This window comes from Homarus americanus, unplaced genomic scaffold (assembly GCF_018991925.1).
Source record: "Homarus americanus isolate GMGI-L3 unplaced genomic scaffold, GMGI_Hamer_2.0 scaffold74, whole genome shotgun sequence".
NCBI classification, from domain to species: Eukaryota; Metazoa; Arthropoda; class Malacostraca; order Decapoda; family Nephropidae; genus Homarus; species Homarus americanus.
In genome coordinates this window covers 577,067-590,777 of record NW_024716951.1, presented here as the reverse complement: position 1 = coordinate 590,777, position 13,711 = coordinate 577,067, and the positions used below count along the sequence as shown (strand labels likewise).

The 13,711-nt window shown below is 41.8% G+C and overlaps 1 long non-coding RNA gene across 1 annotated transcript in view; it reads left to right on the top strand.

Annotated features, from left to right (window-relative positions):
- Positions 1 to 7,475: 7,475 nt before the first annotated feature.
- LOC121858741 overlaps positions 7,476 to 13,711 on the top strand; it is a 140,764-nt gene continuing 134,528 nt past the window's right edge. Inside the window, exon 1 of the long non-coding RNA XR_006087501.1 lies at positions 7,476 to 8,255. This is a non-coding gene — a long non-coding RNA (uncharacterized LOC121858741). The remainder of the gene's footprint in view (positions 8,256 to 13,711) is intronic.

The window sequence follows — 13,711 nt, the reverse complement described above, 5'->3', positions numbered from 1 at the left end:
GCCAGTATATGAAGAGCTAAAGGGGCAAGGAAGTGTACTCACTATTACCACCACCACTACCACGATCACTACCACCTCCACTACCACCTCCTCTACCACCACCACTACCACCTCCACTACGATCATCAACACCACTACCACCATCACCACCACTACCACTACCACCACCACCATTACCACCACTACCACCACTAGCACCACCACCACCACCACCATTACCAATACCACCACCAAAGGCAGGTGTTAAGATCTTTCCCTAACAGCACTCATCCACAAGTACAGTTATGACGAACTGACTTGACTGAAAGTATCTATAGAATTTGATCGTGAGGGAGTTAGGTACTGAGCTAAAATGGAGTTGGTTTTAAGACGTAGAATATGATTGGGTTAAATTTATGACCTTAGTTGTAACCCCAACCACAAACCACCACATACCACACTTCGTTCCTACCCTCTAACCCCCATCCTAACCCCATGTACCACCATCCTAACCCCATGTACCACCATCCTAACCCCATGTACCACCATCCTAACCCCATGCACCCCCATCCTAACCCCATGTACCACCATCCTAACCCCATGTACCACCATCCTAACCCCATGTACCACCATCCTAACCCCATGCACCACCATCCTAACCCCATGTATCCCCCTTCAGCACAAACCCATACACCCTCCTTCATCCTAACACCCCCCCATCTTCCCCCATTCCACAACCTCACATCCTCTCACCATCTACAACCTCAACCTCACCCCACGTTCCCCCTTCACCCCAACCTCCAACTTACTCCACCCCACGTTTCCCCCTTCACCCCAACCTACAACTTACTCCACCCACGTTCCCCATGCCCCAACCTACAACTTACTCCACCGTTCCCCATGCCCCAACCTCAACCTCCACCCACGTTCCCCCTTCACCCCAACCTACAACCTCACCCCACGTTCCCCTTCACCCCAACCACCACAACTTTCACCACCCCATCCCGAACCCATACATTTCCCCCTCACCACCCCTACCGCCACACACCCACCTCATCTTACCCCCACCCCCACCCCACCCCCACACCCCACGCCCCCACCCCCCACACACCTTCCCAGTGATGTTAAAACCTGGGTAAAGGTCCCCTCGCTACCTTGTTGATGTTGTCTCATTCTTGATGTTATCTCAGGAGCCGACATGCACGCCCTGCTCTTCATATTTAAATTAATAATACTTCTGCATCCTGCAAAACACACACTTGCCTCATTCTCCTCACCATCATAAACATACTACTTGCTTCATTCTCCTCACCATCATAAACACGCTACTTGCCTCATTCTCATCACCATCATAAACACACTACTTGCCTCATTCTCCTCACCATCATAAACACACTACTTGCCTCATTCTCCTCACATTCTCCCATATTTCACGACTTAACAAGAAACGGATATTTCTGGAAGGATTTGTCTTACTCATGAAGTTTGGCTGTGTGAGAGTCTGTCAGCATGATAACCTGTCTAAATGAGAGACTGTCAGCATGATAATCTGTCTTTATGAGAGTCTGTCAGCATGATAATCTGTCTAAATGAGAGACTGTCAGCATGATAATCTGTCTTTATGAGAGTCTGTCAGCATGATAATCTGTCTTTGTGAGAGTCTGTCAGCATGATAATCTGTCTAAATGAGAGACTGTCAGCATGATAATCTGTCTTTGTGAGAGTCTGTCAGCATGATAATCTGTCTTTGTTAGAGTCTGTCAGCATGATAATCTGTCTAAATGAGAGACTGTCAGCATGATAATCTGTCTTTGTGAGAGTCTGTCAGCATGATAATCTGTCTTTGTGAGAGTCTGTCAGCATGATAATCTGTCTAAATGAGAGTCTGTCAGCATGATAATCTGTCTTTGTGAGAGTCTGTCAGCATGATAATCTGTCTTTGTGTGAGAGTCTGTCAGCATGATAATCTGTCTTTGTGAGAGTCTGTCAGCATGATAATCTGTCTGTATGAGTCTGTCAGCATGATAATCTGTCTTTGTGAGAGTCTGTGATAATCTGTCTTTGTGAGAGTCTGTCAGCATGATAATCTGTCTTTGTGAGAGTCTGTCAGCATGATAATCTGTCTTTGTGAGAGTCTGTCAGCATGATAATCTGTCTTTGTGAGAGTCTGTCAGCATGATAATCTGTCTAAATGAGTGACTGTCAGCATGATAATCTGTCTTTATGAGAGTCTGTCAGCATGATAATCTGTCTTTGTGAGAGTCTGTCAGCATGATAATCTGTCTTTGTGAGAGTCTGTCAGCATGATAATCTGCCTGTATGAGAGTCTGTCAGCCAGTATGGTAATGTCTCTGTTTACGAGTTCTGTTTGTATAAGATTCTGTTTGTGTGTCTGTCTATCTATGTATCTCTGTGTGATAATCTGTCTGCTTGGCGGCATGGGTCTGTCTAAATATGTATCTCTCCCCCTGTCTGTCTATCTGCCTGTCTGTCTACTTGCATGAGTCAGGCTGTATGTCTATATGTTTGTCTGGTTGTATGAGTATGTCTGCATGATTGTCTGTCTGTGTTTATCTTTGCCTGTGTGGCTATTCTGTCTGTATGATAGTTTGCGTCTGTCTGACCACTACAAGGAAGTACCATACACGCCAGTACTGGGGTGCCAAGGTTCAGTCCTAATATGGAGGTTAACTACTGCTAAGGGCCGACCCCATGTAGTGCTGAACCCGGCTAATCAGCTTCTGTGGCGTTACACACACACACACACACACACACACACACACACACACACACACACACACACACAGATGTCTATAAATGTACTACACGATGGAAATTTTGTCGGTGGCCCTCAAAGTGCCGCCATCGAGTTAAAGGCCACCATGGTCAAACACTTCTGTACGTCCACAACAACAACAGATATTAACAGATGTTCAGCGGTGAAGTACTCCAGGCGCACCTTGTGCAGTTTAAGGCGAGGGAACGGATATCCTAATGGCAGTGTTATTGCTGTACTAAAATCACTGAATATATTTCATGCCCGTTGCTATAGACGAGGACGTCATATACAGAAGCCCATCAGGACCATCACCTCCAGTAGAAAACCAGACCAACCTACTCCTGACAGACTTACACTGAAGTTCCCCAAATATGGTACAGTCTTCCCTCCTTACTACTCTCCGACATTACTAACTCTGCAATGCCTTCCTTCGGCCAGTGGATAATTCACCATCCATGGACTGAAGTACTAAGTGTGGATGAAGTAGTCACCAAATGAACAAATTACATCACCACCACCACGGAAGCTCACCACCACTTCTTCCCTGAGAAGTCAGTCAGATTACACCCAGCTGACTTGCCCTCAATCACACTTCGGATCAAAAAACTTATGCAGCAGAGAAACAGCGCCTTTTATCTCAATGACCACAACCGTTACAAAACCTTTCGCAACCAAATCATCCAAGAAATATGCACTGCTAAGAAGTCTTACTACCCAATCAAGCTGCAACACCTGAAACAGACCAACATCAGTCAGTGGTATGGTAAGCTTAAAGAACTCTGTGGACTAAACAATAAGACGCAACCCCTCCCTTCCCTTAGCCACCTCACTAATGGTGACGCAGATGAGCAACCTAATAATCATAACAAAAACCTGCAGTGAGACCCACGGCCAGATAGTAAGAAAACATCAGGATTAGTTTGTTGAAAATAACCAAAAAATCGACGTACTCGTCAATGGTAAACGTGCTGCCTTCACTGACTGGAAGAACAACCGAAGCTGATACCTTCCGCCAGAATAAAGCGAAGGCCCAGCGCGTACTTCGGAATCTAAAGAACGAATGGTGGAAAAATAAAGTGTAGGAAATGCAAAAAATGAATGGCCAAATTAGTCATGGCGTGACCCCCATCCGCTCACCCGACGGTAACTCCCTAATTAAGGACAAAGAAGACACCCATCAGCTCTTCAAAGAGCACTACCATTTGCTGTTCAACCAAACATTGACGTGGATGTCCTAACTCTCCGGCAAGTCCATCAGCACCCAGAGCTGACCCACCTCAGTTATCCTCCATCCCGTGATGAGGTAGTTACTACCATCGAGTAAATGAAAAATGACAAAGCTTCAGGGCCTGATGGAATCCCATCCGAGGTGTATAAAGCAGAAAGACCTCTGCTTACCAGCCGTCTCCACTCTCTCCTGGAGAATATATGGGAGGAAAAATTCTCAAGATCTTAAAGACGCCTCCACGGTCAGACTGTGGCAACTACCTCGGGATCTCGCTGTTGTCCATAGGTGGCAAGATTATCGCCCGAGTACTCCTAAGCAGACTTTATCCTAAGGCGGAAAAATTCCTCCCTGAATCTCAATGTAGCTTTAGGCCATCACAGGGCACCAGTGACATGATCTTTGCTGCCCGCCACATACAGGAAAAGGGCAGAGAACAACGTGGTGACTTGTACATACTCGTAGCCTTCATCGACTTAACTAAGTCCTTTGACTCGGTCAGCAGGGAAGCCCTCTGGCTGTTTTGGCTGTCCTCCAAAATTCATCGCCATTGTGAGACAACTCCAAGTTGGCATGAACGGCAGTGTCCTGCACAATGGCACCCATTCTGGATTCCTCCCCATACAAACGGGAGTAAAACAAGGATGTGTACTGGCAACAACTCTCTTTTCCATTTTCATAGCTGCCTTCCTTATTCATGTTAGTGCCAATTTAGCCGGCGGGGTGGACATCCAGGGACCGGATGAAGGGACCTTTCAACATAAGACGACTTCAGGCAGGAACTAAGTGTCGGCTGCCTCCACCACTGAACTTCAGTAAGCAGATGACATTACCCTCCTCGCTCACACTGAACGCGACCTACAGAAGATCCTGAACCCCAATGGAGATGCGTATGCACATTTCGTCCTTGAGGTGAATGTGTACTAGCTACAAAAGTGTCTGCATTTTTTTTTTGCTAGACAATACAACACAACAGAGGAAGGATTTTGACAACCATACCGAGACAATAGGTTCTACCGTGTTCACTTTGACAACCATCAGAGCTCATCTTGCAAATAAATTCTGTAGCAGGTGTACCTAAGACACACACACACACACACACACACACACACACACACACACACACACATGTAAACAAACAGTCAACGCGGCTGTTTATAGACACAGAACACACGGATCTTAGTAAAGTCAACAGCACATTGTCTACGTATCCTGAACACAGTATTCCCGGATATTCTCAGTATATTTGCAATCGTTAAGTTTGCAGGTAAGAGATCGAATAATTTAAAGAAATCAAGCAAAATGCGGTTATTATAGCCCCTTGAGTACGATGATTTTGCCTCTTGAGTACTATGAGTTAACCCCATTATTATGATGGGTTTAACCCTTGAGTACGATTATTTAACCCCTTGAGTATGATGAGTTAGCCCATTGAGTAAGATGAGTTAATTGCGTTAGTATAATGGGTTAACCTTTGTGAACAATGAGTTAACCCCTTGAGTACTATTAGTTCACCCCTTGAGAACTATGATTTAACCCCCTGAGTACGATGAGTTAATCTCTTGAGTACGATTAGTTAACCCCTTGAGTACGATGATTTAGAACCTTGAGTGCGATGAGTTTTGTGTTGGGTAATTTATTCTTTTGAGTACGATGATTTAACCCCTTGAGTACGATGAGTTAACCCCTTGAGTACATGACCTGGTTGTTGATAGCTTAATTTTATAGATCTATTTAATTTGCATATTTAATTTTAGGGACTCCAAATGACCTAGTTCTACTGTGTGTGTGTGCGTGTGTGTGTGTGTGTGTGTGTGTGTGTGTGTGTGTGTGTAAGAAAGACAGACAGAGAGAGAGGACAGACACGCAGGACTAAATAACAGAGTGAGAAAGAGACAAAAATACCCCCATCCCAGCTAATTATGCCCCGCAACAGCTAGTAATGCCCCCTAGCTAGTCATGCCCTTCCACAGCAAGTCATTACCTGCCTAGGCAATTATGCCCCGCCCCAGCTAGTAATGCCACAGCTTGTAATGCCACAGCTTGTAATGCCCCAACCACATTTAGCTATACCCTCCTCAGCTTATAATGTCCAGCCCTAGTTAGCTATGCCCCGCCCCAGATAGTAATTCCCCAGCTAGTAATGCCCCGACCCAGCTAGTCATGGCCAGCCCCAGCTATGCCCCGCCCCAGCTAGTTATGTCCCCCCAAGTAACACTGCCCCGACCCAGCTAATCATGGCCAGCCCTAGCTAGTCATGCCCCCAGAGAGTAATGCCCCTCCCAGCTATAAATTCCTCATCCCAGTTAAGATGCCCCACTCTTAACTATGGTACCCCACTCTTAGCTAGGATGCCCCATTCTTAAGTATGGTACCCCACTCTTAGCTAGGATGCCTCACTCTTAACTATGATACCCCAACCCAGCCCATGCCCTACCCTAGATAGGATACCCCGCCCTAACTAGTAACTAGTGTGTCGCACTCCCATCTAGGATGCCCCGCCCCAACTAGTATGCCTTGCCTTAGCTAGGAAGCCCCGCCTCAGCTAGGATGCCCCGCCCCCAGCAGGTCGGGGTAGAGTAAGCTGGGACAGCATCCACGGGCAGTGTTGGTTCGCCCTTCGAGCTGGGTGCACCTACCCATGTGAGCGTCACCTGTGTGTACCTCGACTCCGTGTGCGTGGCCGTCGTGTGTGCGTATGTCGCCTCCTCCCCTGGCCCCCCCCCCACGCTCAACCATTCATCCAGAAGAGCTCCTCAGCCGCCAGCGTCCCCCCGTCATCCACGTCACCACTCAGCCATCCAATCTGACGCTACTAACCCAGATTAACTACAAGAAAGTCAATTCGGGTTTGGAAAAAAAAAGACGATCGGTGTTTAAGCTGATTTTTGCCTCATTTGTTTCCTCGTCGGCGAGTTTCCTGGATTTGTCTTAGTTATCAGTGGGTTTTCCTGGTGCTGGCGGAGTGGTGACATGTTTCCTGTACTAGCGAACGCATTTAAGCGGACGGTGTGGGCGACTCCTGGTAGTAAACAACATTTTAATACCTTGTGAGAAATTTATACACATACACATCCACGCCTAGAACCTCGCACGGGTCATGGTGTACAACTGATGAACAGTGTACAAATGTATTACTGGAAGTGATACACACACGTACACAGACTCACATACACACACATACATGCATACTCTCACAAATAATCTCACGGACACTCACACAAAATGTATTGGATAAATGAAGTGATTTCGTATGTATTATTCCTTATTTAAAAAAAATGTGATACATAAAGGGGATTGTAGACAAACTGATGTATATTTCGTGGCGGAAAATTATTAACCTATAAGAGAAAAAGGTGTATAGTACAGTCACGGGTAAACACATGTTAAACAGTGCTTTAAAACATGAAACAAACAGTAATAGCTGATAGTGTGGACAGTGTTTTAGTGAGTCTTTAAGGACCTGTCTCCGCCATTCAGACGCTCGATGACAATAGCCGGTGATTTACAGGTGTGTGTTGGGGCGGTATTGTACTCTTTAAATACCTGTCGTGTTTAAAGACCCATAAACATCGAGCAGAAGACAGTAATAGAGACAAGTATTGCCTTAACCGGTAACTAATTCACAAAACACCTGCACTGTTGAAACACCTGTGAACATCTGATTGAAGACTTTAATAAGTTCTGGCTTTAGCGGCAACTAACTACAGAATATTCTTGTAAAAACAGATATGGAATTAACAGTAACCGCGTTAGACATATCAAGTAAGAGCCAGACATATGTATGAGAACCAGTAATGTACAAAGGTAAATTAATTAAACAATTTTCACCTGTGCGTAGACCCCGTAGACAATCACCTGGTAGACATTAGAAGGAAATAATGTAACTAACTGTAGCCCTGTTAGAGGGAGTTAGGTATCAAGTCAGACTAAAGAATATCAACTACGGCCGATTGTGTTAGACAGCCACGTGTTAAATCTGATAAACCGTTTCTACTATAAGTGAACCATACCCGTGTTAACCAGCTATAGACAAACACCTGTCGTTATACACCTGTTAGAAATATCAAAACACCGCGATAGGTAAAAGTTCAATAAAAAGGCAACAGACTCAAGAACACCTGTTAGAGGAACACAAGTGACTCCCCTGTATCTTACACACCTGTCAGAAGAGTCAGGGTGTAAGGGGAGCCAAGTGTGTGTCACATCACCAAATACATACATGACACATCTGGTCAAATCCACCCCAAGGGAGCTACACCTGAACCAGAGGTAAGTGCGTGATGACAGTCTTTGTGTGTGATGAGTCATAAACAGCGGTATAATAATGCACTATAAACTCACCTTCCCTCTATTATCGTCTTTATATTCCATTAAGTAAACACAACTATTAACTCCCAGTGCCTGAATAAACTTCTATGTTAATCTATGAGTAATAAATTTCCCACACCAAGCTACAATTCTGACAATTTGACAATTAAAATATTTCTGTCCCACAAACTTTACCTCACCCCAAACCTATTATAATGTAACTTATTCAATAATTAATTACCTATATTATTGGTTCATTAACAATACAATCTACCAATGCATTTTCAGCTTCTAATAGACTACTTTATATTCCACTTAATATTCCGCTATAAGAGTTCACTACAAGGCGCATCGCTGTAACACTGTTATTAATGTGTGGTTGTCGTGCCGTTGTAACTATGGACACGTTATTTGGTTGTTAATCTTCCATCGGGCGGAACAAAACGCGGCGTGCGAGGATCACTTGAGGGTCTATCTTAATGTGAACATATAAATATGATATTATGGTTACCAATTTTGGAATATATACAGAAATTATGCATTTTTCTAGCAATTAAGTAATGGTGTCCTTTTGAAGATTGACTTAGAATATTACTTGTTCTGAATATAGCGGAATTTCCTCCCCTGTAGCACAAATTGCACAGAGTCCCACAAAGGCAATGTCTAGACTCACTATTAAATAAAAAATAAATTAGAATATTATCCTCTGTACCGCATTCCCTATACAGCTCATCACTAATACTAAAACCACAATTATTATGAGTTATCAAAACTGTTCTTCTCTCTATCCCTCATTTGACGGAGTTCTCCAAGGGTTGAGTCTAGACCCTCTCCTATTCAGAATATGCACGAGGTATTTTCTGTAACATATAAGTAATGATGCAGTACATGAATTTCCTTGAGATAAATGTACAATATTTATCAAGTGCTACCCCGCCTCTCACTATAGCCATGTCAATATTGTTGTTATTGGTGACTTTGTATCGGTATTACTATGGCTAAATAAATTGTTCCAATCAATCAATCAATATAAGTAATGTTGGCCTAATGGAGCCGCTGTTGTTATCTATATGTGAAATTAATATCACTTAGTAGGCCATATATAATGGCGTCCATCAAGGGCTGCTTTTGGTGCCATTATTATTCTGAAGATATAAAATAGCGTGTGTTTTAGAAGGGAAATAATAGTACCAGGAGAGGCTAACCGTGCAGCCATAGTTCCTAGTAGTCTACATCCCCAAAGTTTTCATCAGAGACGTTAGAACCCGTAAAGAAGACTCTCCTTTTCTTTAATCGATATAATAAATAAGTCATTTTCCCGGTGGTAAACTGAGTCAGCTACAGGCAGAAGAATTACTGCACAAAGCAAACAAGATGGTCATTTATTATACACGAGTAAGACTTATGGTAATGTTGGTGATTTACAGGGTAGTAAAGTTAACTTATGCTGCCTTATTTATTACGGCTGTCGGTAATTACGTTTATAATAAAGTAGATTTAACAGTCTTATATATATATATATATATATATATATATATATATATATATATATATATATCGTGTGTGTCAGGAAAGGGCTTTGGCATTAAGAAAATAATAAAGCCATATTATTTTCCATAGAAAAAACATAAAACATCTGTCTTAAGAAATAAGAAATACTATAGTTATATTAGATGGCGGCGGCGGCCTTTACCTGTGCTCATTAAGGTGAACTCAGGTAATACCTGGCCTTCACAAACAACCAATTAGACCCACATGCAAATTAGTACATTTAGATCAGGAGACAAATGCATGTTCTGGCCTCTCATCTCTCACTCTACGTCTCTCATCTCTCACTCTACGTCTCTCATCTCTCACTCTACGTCTCTCATCTCTCACTCTACGTCTCTCATCTCTCACTCTACGTCTCTCATCTCACTGCATGTCTCTCTCATCTCTCACTCTCATCTCTCACTGCATGTCTCTCATCTCACTCTACGTCTCTCATCTCTCACTGCATGTCTCTCATCTCACTCTACGTCTCTCATCTCTCACTGCATGTCTCTCATCTCTCACTCCATGTCTCTCATCTCTCACTGCACGTCTCTCATCTCACTCTACGTCTCTCATCTCTCACTGCATGTCTCTCATCTCACTCTACGTCTCTCATCTCTCACTGCATGTCTCTCATCTCTCACCCCATGTCTCTCATCTCTCACTGCATGTCTCTCATCTCTCACTCCATGTCTCTCATCTCTCACTGCATGTCTCTCATACATAGACATCATAATAGTTGTAAATTACTGTTTATAGCAGAAATATTAGTGATGGTGGCCATTTGTGTTATAAGGTACAGTACTTATTATAATGATGGTGGTTAGGTTTTATTATTATTATTACTATTATTATTATTATTATTATTATTATTATTATTATTATTATTATTATTATTATTATTATTTTTATTTTTATTTTTATTATTATTACTATTATTATTATTGTTGTTGTTGTTGTTATCATTATTATTATTGTTATTGTTATTGTTACTGTTATTATTACTGTTATTATTGTTATTATTGTTTATTATTATTATTATTATTATTATTATTATTATTATTGTTGTTGTTGTTGTTGTTGTCATTATTATTATTATTGTTATTATTGTTATTATTATTATTATTATTGTTGTTTTTGTTGTTATTATTTTATATTTTAATTGTGATGTTTACAGTATATCAATATATTTTGATTATAATGATATCAGTGATATTATTTTACAATCATTATATTGTTGAATAATAATAATAATAATAATAATAATAACAAGAACTTTAACAACAATAACAAGAACAACAACTACAACACCAATTCACCGAAATAGCTTTTATGTCATACTGTAAACAGAACACACACCACCAATACCCCTGCCACCTCCTAGTCTCTCACACACACACACACACACACACACACTGTAAACCACATTTTGCCATTAACAAATATGTCCGCCAAAGACAGACGTACACATTAACTCTATAATCGTGTTTTAAAAGCAACATCAGACTATTATTATTTTTTTATTATAATCACTAATGGCTTTATGTTAAATAGCTCCTTAATGACTTGTCACTCAAACCCCTTGACGGTTCTTAGCCAATCTTCATGTGTACTAGTGTGTATGTGTGTATAATGTATATATTTGTGTATATGTGTGTGTATTTTGTGCATATATGTGTATATTCGTGTATGTGTGTATATTTACGTGTACATGTTGCCCAATTAAGAAAAGGAAGAGTAGTTGGTGGGAAGGAAGGAGGGAGGGAGGGAAGGGAAAGAAGGAGAGGTAAGGAAGGGAAGGGAAAGAGAAATGGGTAAAGGGAAGAGAAAAATTAAAAACATAACTGGAGGGAATAAGAAAAGGGATGAGTGGAGAGGGATTAGGGAGAGAGAGAGAGAGAAAATATAAAGGAAATTAAGAGAGACAGAAACGTACAGATACACAGACAGACACTACAGTACGAGACAAACTAACAGACACAGCACTGCAAACAGACAGACTGACAGACACACAGACCGACAGACTCACAGACCGACAGACACACAGACCGACAGACACACAGACCGACAGACCCACAGACCGACAGACACACAGACTGACAGACACACAGACCGACAGACTCACAGACCGACAGACACACAGACCGACAGACTCACAGACCAACAGACACACAGACTGACAGACACACAGACCGACAGACTCACAGACCGACAGACACACAGACCGACAGACACACAGACCGACAGACACACAGACCGACAGACACACAGACCGACAAAGTGACTAACTGACCAAAAAATAAACAAACAAATCGAAAACAGACAGACAGACAGACAGTCAGACAGACAGACAGACAGACAGACAGGTAATGTTTCCCATCCTGATGATCGACTAATTGGTTGACAGAATGATAGATGAAATGATAGATTTATTGATGACTCTCTCTCTCTCTCTCTCTCTCTCTCTCTCTCTCACACACACACAGACATATTTTTTTAAGCTATAATATAATCCTTCATATTTATTAGCATGTTGACAGTCTCCAGGTTATATTTATGACCCTTGTGTCTGGATGACCTGGATGCCCCATTACATAGGAATTGGCGCCGTGGGTCTCTAGGTCACGCCATAAAGTGTACAGGGACTGACGATGCCACCCCCAAACATGCTCTGGTTGGTGGTGTTATTTACGTGATAACATTTTTACTCCACTTAAGTTAGCGAGAAAATGTAGAAATATTTTGTTTGTTTTATGCTTGTTGTGGTGTGTGTGTGTGTGTGAGTGTGTGGGTGGGTGGGGGTGTGTGTGGTGTGTGTGTGTGGTGTGTGGGTGGGTGTGTGTGTGTGTGTGTTTTAGCAAGAAAAATAAGCAGTAAAGATAGAATTGACAGATTCGTTACCTGTATTTTGTGTCACTTTATTCACAGACAGACAGACAGACAGACAGACAGACAGAGATGTGTACTATGCCTTATCAGCTAACGTTACCTGGAGGGTTAGGTTAGGTTAGGCTAGGTTAGGTTAGGTTAGGTTCGGTTAGGATGTTTATTGATCAGGTGAAAGTAATTCCTAATTCACATTCACATGGGAAGACGTTTTTTACAAATTAACTAAACTAATTAATCTCTTCATGATTATAGGTTAATTAGAACAACGTTATATACACCATTAATTAGTCTTGATACTAAAAACCACATATAATTTATGGTTAAAGCTAAGGTAATCCAACCCTAAACCAGTGAACGATGGATTGTGGTAATTATAAATTCTAAAATGATCTTCTAACTAATCAACATATTAAGAGCACCTGTCTCTTCCACCTGAGTTTGGTAATAATTTGAGAATAATACAATGTATAAACTTATGCTTGAAAAAGGATTGAAAAATAATAACTAAAAATAAAAATTACTATGAAATGCAGGTCAGTCCTTCAATTTATGGTTGCCTAGAGAGCTAGAACATCTTATGAGACTCCCCAAAACCGAGGTGATTCATATTAGATGTGGCCTTTATTATTATCAATATCATTTAGGCTACAGACGATATCTGTATATAATTTTTTGTCTTGCTCCGGACGATATTCCGGTGTCAGGTCCTTAATCGTCGGTGACAGGCGATATCTATAGCGCTCATACTCATTACGAGGTTATTTGAGCGATATTACGTGGTTATTGAAAATTTTAAACGATCACTTAAGGTATAGTATATACTACCCAGACGATATCTTGCCATCTTACCCACATTATCACCAGAGGCGGCATCGCACCGTCTTATGATAATTATCACCGCAGGCGATATCTTACTGTCATAACCTTCAATAAAACAGACGATTTCTTGTGGTGACAGCCTTTTCTGAAATGTAAGAGATATCTAGCGGTCTAAC